The following is a 17,919-nucleotide window of genomic DNA, read 5'->3' as shown; positions in this document are numbered from 1 at the left end:
ACCTTGTAGGTTCCGGAGTCGTCAAATGACGCAACTTGAGTACCTCGGCCCACGGCCGATGCGCTGTTTCCAGCAGAATGCATTGCAAACGTGGCCGTAGCAGCCGTCGTCGTCTTCTCTACAAATCCGGGACAGGAGCCAGTGCTACGAACGCGCCTTATGTGTTTGACTCATTCAAACTACGTCAAGAAGCTACTCATACAATGAAGGCTCGCGAAGCTGAACGTCAACGGAAACGGCGAACTGAAAACTTTAGAGGAGGTTGTTGAATTTGCTGTGGCGGGAAGCGCCACGCGCCTTGCCGCTCAACCAGCCCCGTCCGCAGCGCCTCTGATGCTGATTGTGGCAGAATGCCCCTACGGATTGGCCAACCAAAGAATCCATCACGAGATAGGTTCGCGTTCAAACACCGTCGTCATCTTCCCGTAGGGAAACCGCCGAAGAAGAAGAAGGAGAAGGCAAAGCTGCGAAGAGGAGGGCGTGTACATTGCTCTCAGCCGGCGCACCGATGTCAACAACCTTTACCTCGCCAACGCTGACAGAGACTACGGATTCTACCACAGAGACAACATCGACAAGAGCATGATGAACGAGTTTCGGCGCCTCGAGAACCACCGCCTACTCACCGTAACACAACAGTACTTGTGTGCCTTTGCCACCGTTGTGGATTCGGACGCGGAATTCCCTCTGGCGCTAGTAAAAACCAGATCACTCAATATAACGGTAACACAATGGAACCACACGGAGCCGCCACGATGCTTCGCATCCTCATCAGAGTTCCCCAAGGGAATTGTGTAATTTTGTTTTCCTAATAATGTTGCTTATTTGACTGAAGTTTACGTTTAAAGTGGTGTCAGTATTATTCTAACGAGAGAATGTTTTGAATGAACCAAACTTGTGCTTCGTCTGCATGGCTGCTTTAACAGCGAAGTTGTTCTTGGTCGTGGTTTCTTGAAACGAAATGTGGTAACGTGCTCGCAGTGATGTGGAGAGGGCGTAGCCTAGCGAGGACAGTAAGCGTCAGACGCACATGCTGCAAGGAAAAACGAATGCTTGAATGGAAGGCTTATATTGGCAAAGGTTTTCTAAACTACTAAATTTGGTGGCAATATTTATACTCACCCGTATTTTTGAGCAAAAATAATAAATTGAGCATATATGAGGCAAGACAGCAATACATAAGTGATATTTATTAAAAATTCCTGTATGCTTGGTTTTTGCGGCGCAAAATATGATGATGATGGTTGGTGTTTAATGTTGCAAGAACAACGAGGGCAAAGAGCGCCAGAGAAGAAGTTATTTAACGGTTGAAGAGAAGTGATTACCACAAAAAGGTAAGTATAAAACGTGTAAACTAGACATAGTAAATCCAATTAAAGATGATGGTGATGGCTGGTGTATGGGGCCAGATTTGATTATGCATGATAGGAAATAAGGTTTAAAAACTTTATATCTGACAAATATGTAAGAACACATTTGACAGAGACGGTGGCATCGTCACCCCAAAAGAACGATGGGTGGAGTGGAATGTGTTGTCTGTAGAGTTGGGGAAAGTTTGTCGTGTTGTGTCAAGTGCCTTGCATTGAATGAGTATATGGACTACGGATAGGGCCTCTCCGCACCTGCTGCACAGAGGTCTTAAAGATCCCGTGAGCAGATATGAGTGAGTTCTATGTGCACGAGTGTGTCCCATCCGTATCCTAGCCACAGCGACTTCTGTGTATCTGTTGCGTGGGTCGGTGGTGTATGGTCTCAAGTGTGGTTTAATTGCGTGTAACTTGTGGTCTATCTGTCCACTCCAGTCTGCTTGCCTAGCTTTATAACTTGTTGTCTAATGTGTGGTTTCATAGTAGTGAACGGTACTGTGGTTATATCTACTGTCCCAGGCGGCATAGAAAGTGTGCCCCAAGACAGGCCCGTCTATGGCCGCTTTCTGGCATGTCCGGCTAGCATCCAGGTTTTGGCAGCCACTGATCATACGAGGAATGGCCAACATTCGGCAACCAGCGCTTCGGTATTTCTCCGGCCGCCCGTGGTCAGACGCACAACGACAGCTGCCCGGCTGCCAGATATGCAGTTGCCTTTCGGCTGCCGATGTTGAGAAAGAAATCGGCGGGAGTACGGCTTTAGGGCATTCGTTTTTCCTTCGGGAAGCGGTGTTCAGCCGAAGCACGGCAAGCGACCGGCCACGGGATATCCGTATTCTTGTGCCAGGTGGTGTTCGGAAGGAGACTGGCCGTAGCGCGGCTGCCGCGCATCCGCTCTTTCAACGGTGAACCACGCGTCCGGCGGCAGAATATTCGTTTTCTTCGGGCAGCCGGTGTTATAAAGGAGACCGGCCGACTTACGGCCTCAGAATGTACGTTTTTCATTAGGTTAGTGGTCCTCGGCCGAATTGCGGCAAGCGAACGGCCGCAGAATTTTCGGCAACCGGTGTTCAAGAGGAGACCGGCCTTCGTAAGGTATCAGGTTATACGTCATTATGCGAACAATGGCGCGCGTCTTGGCGCCGACAATTCATGCACAGACGTGCTTGGAAGAAGACCCGCCGATGTAGGACCGGTTTTTCCCTGGGGGGAAGAAAGAGCCGTTAGGGAGTCCAATGGCGGAGACACGTTTTTCATCCGCTCGGAGTTTCCGCGTTTTAAATGAACGAACTACGTTTGTCAAACAGTAATGAGTGTTCTAGGTGAACGGGCAAGGTGCAAGGACTCACTGGACATTACCAGGGAAACGTTTGGGCCATCGAAATGCAATTTATTGCCACAAGAAGACTGTGCCACACCGACGGGTGAGATAAGCCTCGCCAGTCATAGCCGCTACAGCGCCTCGCCCGTCGGCTTCATCGACGCATCAGCTCGAGGCTATTCGCCCCCTCGAGAAATGGAGACCATTGGAGACATCGACCTGGAAGCGCTGTCCGACCCGAGATGGCGGTAGTTCACCAAAATAAGTGGCCTTAAAGGGTGTCGAGCAAGCGGCCACCACGCAGGAGCTGAACCGGCGCCATGTCAAGGACTCCCCACCAAAGAAAGGCAAGGGCGCGCAAAGCGCAGGTTTCCGGCAATTCTTCTCACAATAATACTGCGAAAAACAATGTGCACTATATTGTTTGTGATAAACGTAGAAGAGGCTAAGCACGTCCATTGGTGGGCTCAACTTCATGCCCTGCACTATGTTACTTCATGGGATTTCATGACTGCCTATTTAGAAACAAGTGTTATTTTGAATTTGCCATAACCAATGACAACAGAGCATTGTGAATGACGAAGCCTGGATGTTAATTTAGTTGCGGTGTTTGAAATTGAGATTAGCTACACTTGGGATATGACCAATTTGGTTAAACATAATCGCCAGCATCCTAGCAAACACGGATTTCGTCGGGTTTTTCTTGCTCAACGCAGCTTGTTGAGTTCGCGCACGATTTGGCTCTAGCAATAGATAAGCTTAAAGTAGCTGACTATTTTCTTGTGCGACAAAAAAGCATTTGACGGTGTTTCATATCACCTTCTTGTTAGTACATTGCGGGCAATAAACTGAATGAATCGGTTATTGCATGGATAGCCGAGTATATCTCTCTAAGACAGCAGTTGGTCGTTCTCAATGGTTGTTCGTCCGGATATGTTCCCGCGACCTAAGGAATTCCCCAAGGCTCAGTTGCGGGCCCTATTTTGTTTGTGTGGCCTCAAATCTTTGTTAAAAATGTTCGCGAATGACTATGTAATTTACAGGACTATAGCGAATGAACGTGATTCCGAATACTTGCAGCATGATTCAAATTAATAACATCCTGGTGTGCTGATTCAGACAAGTCGTTGAATCTTAAAAAGTGTGTTAACGTCAACTTTACAAGAAACCTTCATTCCAATTGAATGCGTATACAGTAAATTACACTGCTTTAGGAACGGCCGGGGAATATAAATAACAAGGAGTTTATTTAACGAGTTGTTAGAGAAATAGGCACGTTCACGACATAAAAGGTACGGCAGCACGTGTTTTTGGCTCTCCGAGATAAAATTTCAGCGAACCTCCACCTAACTTAAAAGAAAAACCGTATTTCACTCATGTGCGCTCAATGCGTACGCATGTGTTTTCTGGGATCCCTACAGCAAAGAGCTGGTTAATACGCTCGAAAACATACAGAATAGGGCAGTGCGATTAGTATTAGGTATTTGCACTGTCAACTTAGGATGAGGGAAAGTAAAAGTAAACTTAAATGGTAAGACGGGAAAGATCATAGACGAAACCTGAGGTTGAAGTTTTTTCGTAATATCTATCATTCGAAAACTGGAATACAAGGGGAGAAGTATAACCAAGTGCCATTCCACATATCCCAAAGTGGGATCGGTAGCTTGAAGGAAATTATTAACTTTCCTTTAAGGTGACGCCTTGCGCGATTCATTTTATTTTAGATCGAGATGAGAGTGTAATTATCTTCCACGTATGATTTTATCCACTGTTTATAATGACGATTTTCACCGCGCTTTGTAAAATTCTTTTGTTATTTGGTCTCATATTTGATGCTATGTTATGTTATGTATCTCCCTGCTGTAATGCATGCAAGGGCAACCAGGTATCAAATAAATAAATAAATAAATAAATAAATAAATAAATAAATAAATAAATAAATAAATAAATAAATAAATAAATAAATAAACTTGCGGAGCCGTAAGTTCGCCTCCGACGGGTTGAGAACCCTGCGCATTCAAACTTGACTAATGAAATATTTATTGCTTTATTCGTTGCAGTATGCAAGGTTTGCTGTATGAATACTACAATTGCTAAGTTATTTGTTGGAAAGAAAATATGAAACTGTTGTCTTACGCCTGTCCTTGCGTGAACACAGAGGGATACAACTGCAGCCATCTGAAGAAGGGTGTCATTCGCAACACGTCTAGAATTTTCTTAACGTAGTACGACTTTAGAGGAAAATTAAGTTCTTTTGGACTATTAAGGAGTGTGCACGTAACTCATGAAAACAACATAAAAAGTATATTGAAACTGAAAGTACTTCGATCTCTTCTAGGATCAGCCCCCTGAAAGATCGTCAGAAAAGTTGATCGAGTAGAAAATTTCTTTGCAAGAAAAATGGGCAAATACTGGACATACTTTTTGTGTGAAGTAAATTATATTGACTGCTGCTGAGTGTTTTGTGGAGTACCGAACCACTTCGTAAAGGCATTCGCACCGGTTTTATATACAAAATACCTGGTCAAGCAGCTTTTGTAAAAATAGTTGATTTAGTCAGAGCATGAAAGCATTGTCTTAACAGAAATTGCCTAAAAGCGGCACTTTTATCTTTGTGAAATTCAACCCACTAAAGTATGCGCCTTCCGCCCCCCCCCCCCCCATCCTTCCTTGTTTATTACAGGTAAGCCGCCCCACAGAAGATATCAGGACCTGGACAATACATCTATTCCAGCTCTGCAAACAAATTATTATTTCCTGTATTCGACAGTAAAAGAGGTAGAGCAATTACAGGAACGACCATTTGTGAGCACTGTTGAATAAATTAATTTTGGTGTAAACTGACGCTGATAATTAAGCCAGGCTGCGCTGAAGGCTTGATGGCTGGTGGTTGCGCGTGGGCTCACTTTGATGTGGGTGCAGTGGACCCAAAATGGTGGGTTTGTGCTGCTGGACATTGCGATTGAGTCATCTGCTTGCGCTGCATGCAGTGGTCGTCCACCGGCCTCAGTACAGTTAACGTACATTGGCTGAACTACAATGCCCGTAGCACGGCCGAATTGCCGACAGCTTTAGTCCGGCTGGAGTCCGACGACCACATCTCGGCTGTCCTCCGGTGGCCGTACTCCGGCCGCACACGGGTGGCTTTGGGATGGCCGGAGCCCTACGGCTGGAACCTGGCCGTATGAACGTCAGCCGGTCGACTGGCCGACGGACACTGGCCGTTGGACAGTGATGGCAGTACGGCCGTATATGGCCAAAAGGCCCACATTTGGACACGGGCTGAACAGGGTTGCCGGAGAAAGGCCGGGCAGAAAATAACCGGCCAAAGTACACCGGCTTGAGTAAGGCCGAATAGTCATGTCTGCCTGGGGTGCCTTGTAGTGCAGAACGGCAGCCATTTCATCAGCAACCTCATTCTCAACGATCCAACAGTGGCCTGGAACCTAGCATATAATCATATCAAGGTTCGCGGTACATGCGGATAGAATAGCCTTAAGAATAAGTTTAACTACATAATTGTTAGACCGTTGGTTAGAGTACAGCGCACGTACAACGAGTAGGGAGTCCGTGTACAAGATGGAATTTGGAATTTTGTGTTGGACAATGTGATCTAGAATCACTAAGATACCGAATGCTTCAGCCGTAAAAATACTGTTCTGGTCATTCATCGTTTGACAGTCACTAAGGGTCTGTCCATGCGCAGCAAAGGAGACAGCGGTAGCAGTCTTCGACGCATCACTATAAAATTCTGCACTCCGGTATTTAACCTGTAAAAACAAGAAATCCTGCAGAATCACAATTCTTGGTGCCCTGTTTTTATCAAGCTCCCAAAAGACAGGTCATACAACAAAGGGCGCAGATTCCATGGTGGTATAAAATCAGTGATGGGTGCCTTGTGAATGTCTAAAAAGGGGACCTTGAGCTCAGAGGCTTCCTCTCTTACCCTAAGTAAAAAGGCAGAGAGATGGAGGGACGATTTAAAAACAGTTGTTCTGAGGATGTATTATTAATGGTCCAATTAACAGGGTGGTTAGTCAGGGCCATGATTTTCGAGGCATACATGCAAGTCCATGTAAATCCTCTGGTGATATAGGCGTTGAAGGAGGTGTTTACCGGGGTTAGTGTTGGCTAGGCGGCTTAGTTGGCTGATCTGCTGCGCCTCTATCAGCTCTTGGGCTGTGTTGTACACCCCTGTTCCTTCTAGTCTGGCAGTGGAGGTGCCGGGTGGGATTTGCAGAGCAGCTTTGTATATTGTGCGGATAGGGCAATTGATTTTGGCCAGTTCTAAATTAGAGGGGAGGAGGTACGGGAGAGCATAGGTGATACGGCTAACAACGAATGCTCGAACGAGGCACGAGCCTATTGGCTTCCTTAAGCCCATGTTTTTTGGAAGCGATGCGGCGAAGGAGTTCGATGGTTTGGGAAACATGTGAAGAAAGGTGCTTGATGTACTCTGTCTTTGAACGATTAGGGTTTATGACTAGGCCGAGGATTTTGATTTGTGGGACAACTGGCACAGGCTTTGAATTTATGTAGATTTGGATGTTGGGATTTGTGCGGTTTGCGCGCTTCGGATTGTAGAGAAGTAGTTCTGATATAGATTGGGAGCATTGTAGGCCGGCTATAGTGGCTCCCTCAACCACGGCTGACGCTGCTGCTTGGAGAGTCTCCTCTACTTGTGCGTCACTACCTCCGCTTGTCCAAAGTGTGATGTCGTCTGCATAGAGGCTAAAGTGTAGGTTGCGAATGCAATCTACAGCCTTTTGAATATGAAGGAGGGCTATATTGAAAAGGAGAGGGGATAGTACAGCTCCTTGCGGAGTGCCTACTGGGGGTAGGTGAAGCTCGCCTGATTCTAAGGTGCCTAATCGGGGGGTTGCAGTCTGCGAGGAAAGGAAAGCTTTAACGTAATTGTACGTTCGTAAGCCAGGGGAGATAGAGGAAAGGCCATTGAGGATTGATTGATGTGAGACCCGGTGAAAGGCTTTCCTGAGGTCTAGTGCTAAAATCGCTGCTGTGTCAGACTGTTGGGGAGAAGAAATTATGTCGTGGTAGAGTTGGAGATGTACATCATTTGTCGAGAGTCTGGCCCAGAAACCGAACATGGTTGGAGGCAGGGCGTTGGTTTGGTTTATGTGTTTGGTGAGTTTGGCATGTATGATATGTTCAAGCAGTTTTCCCATGCAGGAGAGAAATCGGCCGGAGGTAATCTAAGCTTAACGATTTTCCGTGCTTGGGGATGAGTGAAATGTTCGCATGTGTCCATGATGCTGGTAGTGTGCCTTCTTTCCAGTGTTTGTTGTAGAAGTGTGTGAGTGTTGTAATGAAGTTGTCATCAAGGTTTCGTAATATTTTGTTAGTTACACCGTCTCTCCCAGGAGATGAACTGGTTGTGAGAGTGAGAAGAGTGGCTCGGACCTCTGCTTCAGTTATATCCGCGTCGAGGAGTGTGTTGGGTGTTCCTTGGTAGTCTGGTAGGTGGTTACGGTCGCCAGTAGGGATGTATGTTTCTTGAAGCGAAGAGAGGAGTTGTTGTGGGGTACCTGGGTAGGAGTGGACAAGCTGGGCCATGCGGTTGGTTTGAGCAGTTTTGGATTGATGGGGATCGATGAGTTGACGGAGGAGGGACCAGGTGCGCTTCATGGTAAGGGTACCTCTGAGCTTGCCACAGATTTCTCCCCATCAGGCTGCGGCTAGTTCTGCTGCGTACTTTCCCATTTTGTGGCTTAGCTCTGATATTTTGTGAGCGCTGAACCAACAGTTTTAATGAAAAAAAGACACACCTATATAGACGCACAGTAGTCACGCTGATCAAAGTTTTTATACACGGCGCATGCGCAGAAAGTCCAATTCTTTTGTAGTAATGGCTAGAGACGGTGAAGTAACGCATGCTTGCCCAAGCCTGTGGATTAATTCAGCTTCAATAATCTCCCGTGTGATACGGTCTGAGCATTTCTTTACGACAGCAGTTCTATCAAGGAACGGCACACATCCGCACGTGTGGCAGTGCTGCGCTAAATATCCATCGATCACTTTCTTTTTCTTATCGAGTGCGTTGTTTACCTTATTTGCATGTTCCCTTAACCTGTCGTTCAGACATCTTCCGGTTTGCCCTACGTAAAATCTGTTGCAGCGGAGTGGAATTTTGTAAATTTTGTGGAATTTTGCTCAAATGTGAAGTTTGTTTTCTCCACCGCCAACAACCTGTTGAAGCTGTGCAGATTGAGCGACCCAGAGGCCGTGCGGGGAAGGCACTGCAACACGAAGCACAGGAAGGCATATGTTGAATGCGCGGAAGGGGTCGTTTACAAAATTCCACTCCGCTGCAACAGATTTTACGTAGGGCAAACCGGAAGATGTCTGAACGACAGGTTAAGGGAACATGCAAATAAGATAACCAACGCACTAGATAAGAAAAAGAAAGTGATTGATGGATATTTAGCGCAGCACTGCCACACATGCGAATGTGTGCCGTCCCTTGATAGAACTGCTGTCGTAAAAAATGCTCAGACCGTATCACACGGGAGATTATTGAAGCTGAATTAATCCACAGGCTTGGTCAAGCATGCGTTAGTTCACCGTCTCTAGCCCTTACTACAAAAGAATTGGACTTTCTGCGCATGCGCCATGTATAAAAACCCTGATAAGCGTGACTATTGTGCGTATATATAGGTCTGTCTTTTTTTCATTAAAACTGCTGGTTCAGCGCTCGTGTGTGTCAAGTACTCTTCCCTGTGTCCGTGTGTAAACCGCGCCGTTTTCTCCTAATCTACTACTGGGGCTAGCGGAACGTTGATGGTGGTAATTATTCGCTGGAGGTAGCTATGCATTTACGCTCTTATTGCCTCTATGGTTCCCTGCATGGCCGCGTGGTTGCTAAGCAAAGATTGGTGGAGATTAGTGTACTTCGCTTTCTGTTCTTCCAGGGTATGTTCTAGCCTCCCGAGACGTTCCTCTAGCTGCTGAGGAGGCTGCTCCTGAAGTTCATCTTGGGAGACGGAGCAGGCTTTCCCTTTTTGTGGTGGGGAGGTTGAGTTCTCCTGCTGGGAAAGGGGAGCTGAGTGAGATTGATTTTTTAGCAAAAAGTTCTTGCGCTTGAGAGCACCGTTTTCCTCTCTGAGAGGTGTGATTTCAGCGCGGGTAGTCTGCAGTTCTCTAAGTACGTCTGCTATGGATGTACCTACAGGGGGGTTTTGGGAAGCGTGTGGGGGCTGGGAGCTGGGAGGGGCGCTTGGGCTGCTCACCTGTTGAAACTGAGCCAGGCGATGACTTGAGGAGTTGGCGCTGGGGATCAGAGGGAGTCCTGCTGCCTGTTGACTTGTGCGTTGCGGACTTGCGGTCTTGGGCTTGTAGTGGGGGGAAGGAATCAAGTAGTGGAGCGTGGCGTTGGGACGCGGCTTGTGCGTAGGAGAGCGTGCGTGGTTTGGGCTGGTAGCGGCGCGGGCAGTCCGTCGAACCTGTATGGTGGCTTCATTCACACACTATGCAGCGTGGGTTGCAGGGGGGATTTACATGAGCGTTGGTAGCGCCACAGCGAGAACAGCGGGGTACAGTTTGTTGGGTAGGGCACACGTCCTAGCGATGACCCGTTTTCCAACAGCTGATGCAGGCTTCGGTTTTGCGCCCGAAGGGTCGGCAGCGATAGGTGGCGGCCCGGTACCGAACCCAATACGGGACGTGAGGTCCGTCGAAGAGTATTTGGGCCATGTTGGAGCTGTTTAGTTGGCGGACGTCGAGGATTTTCAAGTGGGGGGTATAATTGATGATGCTGTGAGCGATTTGTTCAGGAGGGTTCGTTTCTGGGATATTGAAGATTATGCCCAAGGAGGTATTTGCCGGGGCCGGAAGTTGAGCCGCGACGTCATACCGATGTTCTCCAATGAGCAGGGAGGAGATTCTAGCATAATTCATTGCACGTGCCTCCGAGGGAGTACTTATTACGATGAAGTTGGATTAGGCTCGAATGAGTATTTGATCCTCACCATTGGGTTCAACATTTGCGTGCTGTTGAATTGTATCCGCCAGAACCGCAAGGGAGAGCTTGGCGAGGGCTAGTCCGACTCTCGGACCGAAAACAATCTTGACGTCGGTCTCAGAGAGGGGTTGGACTGGCGTTATTCGACGCAGGGGCTTTTTGCGGCCTTTGCGTAGAGAGCTTGTAGAGGTGGCTGGGAGACTTGTCTGTTGGGATTGTCTTTCGGTACAACGGAGAGCTTGCTGCTTGCTTCGTATAGTTTTCTAGGCAGGTTGAAGCAGTTCGTCCGGGGGGATGGGTTCACCGTCAACTTCACTTTCCATATCGGCGGGGCGGGCGAAGAGCAGCATGGAGCAGCTGGCGGCCTGGCGTACTGGGGGCGAGTACAGCCGCGGTGCTAGGCCTGGTTAGGCCTAGCAGTGCGTGCGACGTGGTCCGGTCTTTCAGGGCTTGCAATTTCGAGCATGACCATAAGCATGACTATTCAGGGCTTGCAATTTCGGGTGGATGACCATAAACATTGTTACCCGGGGTTCCTGGGGGCTTCCGGTGATCCTGTGGCGAGCTTCAAGGTCTTTGGTCAGGGCGTACCGCACTTAAAGCAAGTAAAATACGGAGCCGTCGTGAAGCGCGAACGCTTGGCGCGGTCCCCTAGCGGGCTTTCACTTTGAAGGCAAAGATCTGTTTTTCTTGTTTGAACTTTTCACAACTCCTAGAATAAGCAGCGTGCAGTACATGGCAGTTCGCACAGGTGAAGCCCTCGGGTGTACAATTATTGGTTAAATTATCATGAATTATCATGTGCTACACATTTTGCGCACGTCAGTTTGCCACAGCAAGAGGATGTGCCGTGCCCAAACCGCTGACACTTGAAGCAGCGGCGTGGGTTGGGCATGTAGGGTTGGATTGTACATCTCATGAAACCTGCGTTTACCAACTCAGAAGTGTTTAGCAGTCAAACGTCAAGATCATGTGCTTGGTTGGAATTATTTGATCATTTTGACGTATGGTGATTCGCCTCCTGTCACGCCCTGGGAGACAGACTGGGAGGTGATGGGTTTTGATTTATCTAGAGATTTTATTATCAACAAGTAGAGAAATTATCGGGCTTTGGAAGAGAGATAGAAGGCAAAGGAGGAAAAGAAACTTTCGTGTGACCCATTTTCAGGAACCGATCACGTTGGGGGGGGGGGGGGGGGGGATTGGAAATACCATATGCTATAGTATAAAAGCAGGGGACGCGGGTACTTCCTTCGTTCGGGCTACCCTGATACCTAGAGGTGTCCCGGAGCTCCCTGCCTGGTAAACAGCCAGGGAGCCCATCTGCCGGAGCTTGACTTGGGCTCCGACGGCCACCGTTTGAGGTCTCTACCCTTCACCTTAAAACATATCGCCACGGTTGGTTCCAGATTATGTTTGGGGACTCGGGGTCCGCGGTGTCGCCAATACTGTCACCAAAAGTGCCCAAGGTGCCCCGTGCGGGGTTGCGGCACAAAATAAAACATACGCCGTGAAATAACAAAAATTGTTTGCGGCGCGCCTTGTGCAGTATGGCAAGTTCTGAAGAAACAAATTTTCCAGTATATGGCACGAGCAGTGGAATCCTGTTAACAGGAACACGAATAATTTATTACGACGCTAAAAATGGCAGCGCATGTAGCTGTGATCTTACTAGCCAGTAAGCCGTAGCACTGTATTTTTCCAGTGACGTGGTACAATACAGCACAGAGAAGCACTCAAGTGCGGTGATCACACCTCCCGCCATGGAGACGACACGTGGGGGAACTTTCTCAGAAGCGCGAACTGTGATCGAACTGATGAATTTGAGAAGTTCTATGAAACTTAGTATTGCGATTGGGGAATGCCAGGTAGCTTCACTGTTAAAATATCGGTGTTCGCGACGTTGAGTCAGTGAAGCTGGGCTAATTTTCTTCCCCCTCCTTCCAGTTTTCAGGTACAGCTACTGCTGTTCCAGTAACCTGGCCGGGCGTGTTGCGGCGTTCCTTACAGGCGATAACACTGACCTTCGAGTATCACGCCTGGTGGAGCCCAGGAAGTTAGTTGAGGTGGTACGCCCAGGAAAGCCTCTGTTCACGTGCGGTCAGGTGACCGGCAAATGGAGCTGTTGGTGTCTTAGCAGGTACAGCCAGCATGAGCGTGTTCACTGTGCAACAGCCAAGGTATGCTGGCTCGAACAAGTGAGGCAAGGAAACGACACTTGGCGGTGGAAAAACGCAACGAGCGTTATGAGTAGTACGTCGAGAAGCGACAGGCGGAAGAGCTCACGAAGGCCAAAACGAGGGCCTCATGCACTAGGGTCAGCTCGGTGTCCTCGAAGAAATCCAATCGCAAACGCAAATACAGACTTCCTCGCCCTACCATTTGTTTTGTACGCACCAATGATTGTGATATCTCCTTACAACAGCCTCAAGACGACACCCGGATTTGCACTGGACACGTTAACGTCGACCTATGAAAACCGCTGATTACCGGCTTTGGATGGAAGATTCCAACGCCGCGTGTCTTCTTTCAGGTTACCCATCCTACTCACCAGTGGCCACGTCATGGACTGGCGGGAGGGGGATTGATAAGTTGAACGTTTCTTGTAGGGTCTCGTATTTTCGATGCACTCGCCACGACGCAAGTTTTGCTTCCTGTTGATTCCGCTCATCGGTGCCTCCATAATGTTTTTTGAAGAAGAGTATTACATAATATGAAGAATATACTGCAAAAAACGACAACACGGAGCGAGCCGGCGGGACGAGCACAAGGGATGGATATTTACATAGGCCCTGCTTGACACCTGTTTCGTGGCTGTCTGCAATCTGCACCTGTGCCGTGAATGTCTGCAAAAATATTTGTCAGCAGTAGAGACCGCCTGGTTACACTTACTGACATCACAACACCCTACCCTCCCTGTCTAACTGCGGAATAGAAATTGGATAACAACAATACACAAATTTGGCGTTTGCAGCTCTTTGCCGGGCTCATTGCTTTTGACACACATGCACCAAAATCTATACCTAACCGCTGCTTAACGCCATTGGGGCTAACCCGCCACCTTCAGTCACATTATACAGGGTGTCCAAACTATCATGCACCTAGATTTTAAAAAAGAGTAAAGGCGTAGCTCGAAGAAAACCTAGTGCATAATGTTTGCAGTGCTGTGATGAAGCGAACAGTATTTTTTTCTTTAATGAGACTTAATTAACTAATTGTTATTAATTATCTGACTCGAGAAATACTGTCCTAATCATTAAAGTGTCAATGAGGCATTTGTAGGTAACCACGAGGGGAATGTAACTGCGGTATTTTCGGAGATGAAATAATTGCGTACAGATTTATTCTGACTGATAAAGGAAACCCGCGAAATATGAAAAATACCACGTGACGGCGCCTCCGCGCGCACCCTAAAGCAACGCCCTCAAACAGGCTGCCTCTGAGTTAGCCAGAAAGAAATAGACAAAAGAAAGAAAGAAGAAATCGCGACCGAGTTTGTTTCTTATCTGCACGCGCGTCCCGCGAATCTTGCTGCTGCTGTTCCTTCTGTGCATGCTATTATCAAGGTGATCCGCTGTCTCTTCGGGCGGGTAATACGCGAAGCAGTTGCTTTCAATCAGCTTTGTTCGGGGACGCTGCTTTACAATGCGCGCGTAAGCGTCGTAAGGTGGTATTTTTCATATTTCGCGGGATTCCTTTATCAGTCAGAATAAATGAGTACGCACTTAGTTCGTCGCTGAAAATAGCGTAGTTAGATGCCCCTCGTGGTTACCTACAAGTGCCTCATTGATACTTTAGTGATTTGGACAGTATTTCTCGAGTTAGATAAATAATTATAATTAATTAATTAAGTCTCATTAACGAAAAAATTACTCTCCGCTTCTTCACAGTACTGCAAACATTATGCACTAGGTTTTCTTCGAGCTACGCAATTTCCCTTTTTTTAAACCTTGGTGCATGATAGCTGGGACACCCTGTATCGGCATACTCGATGGATCACTTATAGCGCTTTCCATTGGGCGAATAGAAGCACTTCTAACTGCACCCAAAGTGCTCTCGCGAGTTCTGGCGTCTTCCAGTGGTCGGGAAGGAGCAGGGGCGTTGTGTTTCATTGGTCGAGGAGGAGCACTTTTTTGGCGCCGAGAGCTGCCGAGAGCAGTTTTTGGTGCTCCGTCGCCAGAGGCGGAGTAACAGGGAACGCCGAGGAAGTCACATGACCTCTTTTACGTCATTTCTGGCTTTATCCCCGGGTGGCGGAGAAAAAATGGCGGAATCCAGCAGCCGCGATAGTCGCTCAGTGCACACCGCAGCAGCTAAGCGCGGCTGTCTGGACGATGCTGCTACTTTTAGGTGATGAAAGCACCACAGATCCAAGCGCAAACTCATCATCGGACAGCAACAGCAGCAGCGATGACGACGACGATTTGACATTGCATGAGTTTATGTTCGAGCACCTGTTCACCCCGCCGGAGCAGCGACCAAAGATAGAGTCGTATCTGGAAAAGACGGCGGATGCTGTTATCGTTCGCAGCTAATTTTTGGGAGATACGATGGTGACCCTATCATGGACATGAACATCCGCTCGGCTTCTTCATTCGTAGCCATGCGGAAGGCAGACACAAAACCACCGGCACGTATCTGGCAAAACTGGCGAGGAACAGCGTGCGGACAACACGAGCGCGCGAAATGCTTTGGGAAGCGAGAGCGGGAAAAGTTTGGTCACATGACTCTTGACATCACGCCCTCCCCCTCTTTTCACTGCTCCCGGAGCAGCGCGAATGTTTCATTCGCGGAACGAAAGCACAGGTCCCCGTTACTCCCGTGTGCTGCTCTTGCTACTCGCTCCACTTGCTCCTGTTCTCCCAATGGAATTCGCCATTAGTATTAATAACCTTCTCACTGTAAGAAATGAAGTCCAGGTAGCTCTTCAAAGGAGTTGAAATGGTTACCCCATGTACTAATCCTTTTTTGAGCATCAAGTAACTCCTCTTACACCAGCAAAGCCGTAAACCGGGAGTCACCGGACCCTCGTGGCGAGGCGGTCAATGTATTCCTACAGGAGTTTAAAGGCGCCCTCTGAAACAGCATCGGACAAGTCCCAACACGAGTTGGAGAATTCAACCGGCCATTGAGTTATGAAACGCTTGACCAGGATACTGCTATACCTTCCCAAGGGGGGTTACTTTACTGCTTCTCAGAATCGTAGTATTCCTTTGAAACAGCATTGCTGAACTCATTGCAAGGGTTCGGAAACCATTTCTTCATGCCTTCACTAGAATAACTACACTACCCTTAAGAGCTGGAATGTTACGCTGGAACAAACTGGAGTGACCCGCCGCGGTGGCTCAGTGGCTAAGGCGTTGCGCTGCTGAGCACGAGGCCGCTGGTTCGATTCGCGGCCGCGGTGACCGCTTTTCTGATGGAGGCGAAAAGCAAGAACGCCCGCGTGTACGAGATTTCGGCGCATGGTAAACATACCCACGTGGTAAAACTTAATCCGGAGCCCTCCTCTACGGTGTGCCTCATCGCCTCCGTTTTGTCGGCGTGTTAAACCCTACAATCAATCGGAACAAACTGGATACTCTCCAGCAGATAGAGTGGCCGATGCTTGCACTGGGTTTTTCCTTAATAGCCGCACAATTACAAACCCAGATAGCTGATATGAGAAAAAAAAGACCCCCCTTCATTCACAAAAAAGTAAGCAGCGCTACAACATTAAGCAAAAATCAATTTGGCAATATATTTAGCTAATTTTGTACTGCTGACAGCATTGAGGCATCATTGCACTACGCCCATGAAGCTGAATCGGCTAGTGAAAGCAAATCTTTTATCCTGGATAAAAATGTTCAATGAGCATTGATATATAAGGGTTCAAAAATTGGTTCGTTATATTTCTTAGAACTAAAGACACGCTGACAAACATATCTTCAGCCTGTTTACTGAAGAAATGGAACGCAAAAAGGTAAATGGAAAGTCTATCATTATCTTGATTTTATGCCTTCATGATCCTTGATCCGTTGAGAACAAATTCATACAGCATGACCTTGAAGGGTACTCTGTCGTGAAAAACCGCAGGTCTATGCGGCGCTGCACAATCTTGAAGAGTACGCACGTGCGGTACATGCCGAAATAAAGCAGATGTCATTCCAATTTCAACCTGTGATAGAAGCACATCGCACGTATTCTAAACCACGCCGAGAGCGAAATTCGTCGTATTATCTCTCATCGAAATATGAATCACCAATGACACCGTGGTTTCTGGTCCATGGAAGAGTCGTCGCGTCAAAATTCTTGTAATCCGGCCCCTTTTCTTCCTTTTATCACAGCTTCCGTAACTTCACATGTTGCTGCAGACACTCTCCCGGGCACACGATGCATGTTTTTGCCAAAAACGTTTCTGTAACTTCCCTCTTTAAAGTACGCACAAGACAAGTATGTAGACTAGCCACTCAGCCACAATGCAAATACCAAGTTTTGATTGAAAGCCGGAGGGACGAAGTGTTCCCTGGCCGAAGACCAACACGTGTTACGCGACCTCACCCCATTGTTCTCTTTTCTCGGTATTGGGTGGTTCCTCACCTGGCGACTACCATCGCACGGCAGCTTTCGGTAACCCGCAATATCCGGGATTTTCTCCCGGCGTGGTCCTTTCTGGATTTCTTTTTTAAGACGGCTGGGTGTTCCTGACACTGGGTGTTCCTGACACTAGTAAAGGAAAGCTTTACTGGTGTCGTCCAGCGGTTTCGCGCAGGATGCGGAAGTTAACCTTTTGACCGGAGACCAATCCCCGGCTACACACTCCTCGAAGCACATCGCGTGATTCACGGACCCGCTTTCGGCGCCACCGACAAGGCCCCGTTTTAAGTCGTTCTACTCACATAGCGGCGGCAGCCCTTGACAGGAGCTGCCGCTCAGCTGATCAGCAGCCGACAAAACCCGCAGCCTCCCAAGCATGCGCCGCTGGGTCGTCTCGAGCTATGTGACTCATCTTGCTCCACGTTCGCCGTGAAAGAGGAACGCCGTTTTCGCCGAGAATGAAAGCAATGCTCGGCCTTTTTCTGTGAGCGTTGCACGGGACCGAACGGCTTTGAGCCGTGGTCAGCAACACAGCAACGTCAGAGTTTAACCAAGCGAAACCAAGATTTAACCACACTACGCCAAGCTTTCGTCTTGCATATCCAAAGTTAGCAGAGCCAAGTCGAGCCGCAACTATTCTTATTATTACTTTCCGCGGAAAGAATGCAACCGCGGTT

General features: G+C 48.0%; 1 protein-coding gene across 3 annotated transcripts in view; it reads right to left on the bottom strand.

The window, feature by feature from the left end:
- Window positions 1–17,919, bottom strand: part of LOC144146761 (monocarboxylate transporter 12-like) — a 36,873-nt gene that overhangs the window by 17,493 nt on the left and 1,461 nt on the right. The gene's annotated exons all lie outside the window — the stretch shown is intronic.

The sequence above is a fragment of the Haemaphysalis longicornis genome, unplaced genomic scaffold (assembly GCF_048455015.1).
Source record: "Haemaphysalis longicornis isolate Haplotype H1 unplaced genomic scaffold, Haemaphysalis longicornis Haplotype H1 scaffold_7, whole genome shotgun sequence".
Lineage (NCBI taxonomy): Eukaryota > Metazoa > Arthropoda > Arachnida > Ixodida > Ixodidae > Haemaphysalis > Haemaphysalis longicornis.
The sequence above is the reverse complement of the archived record's forward strand: the minus strand, read 5'-3'. Positions and strand labels throughout refer to the sequence as shown.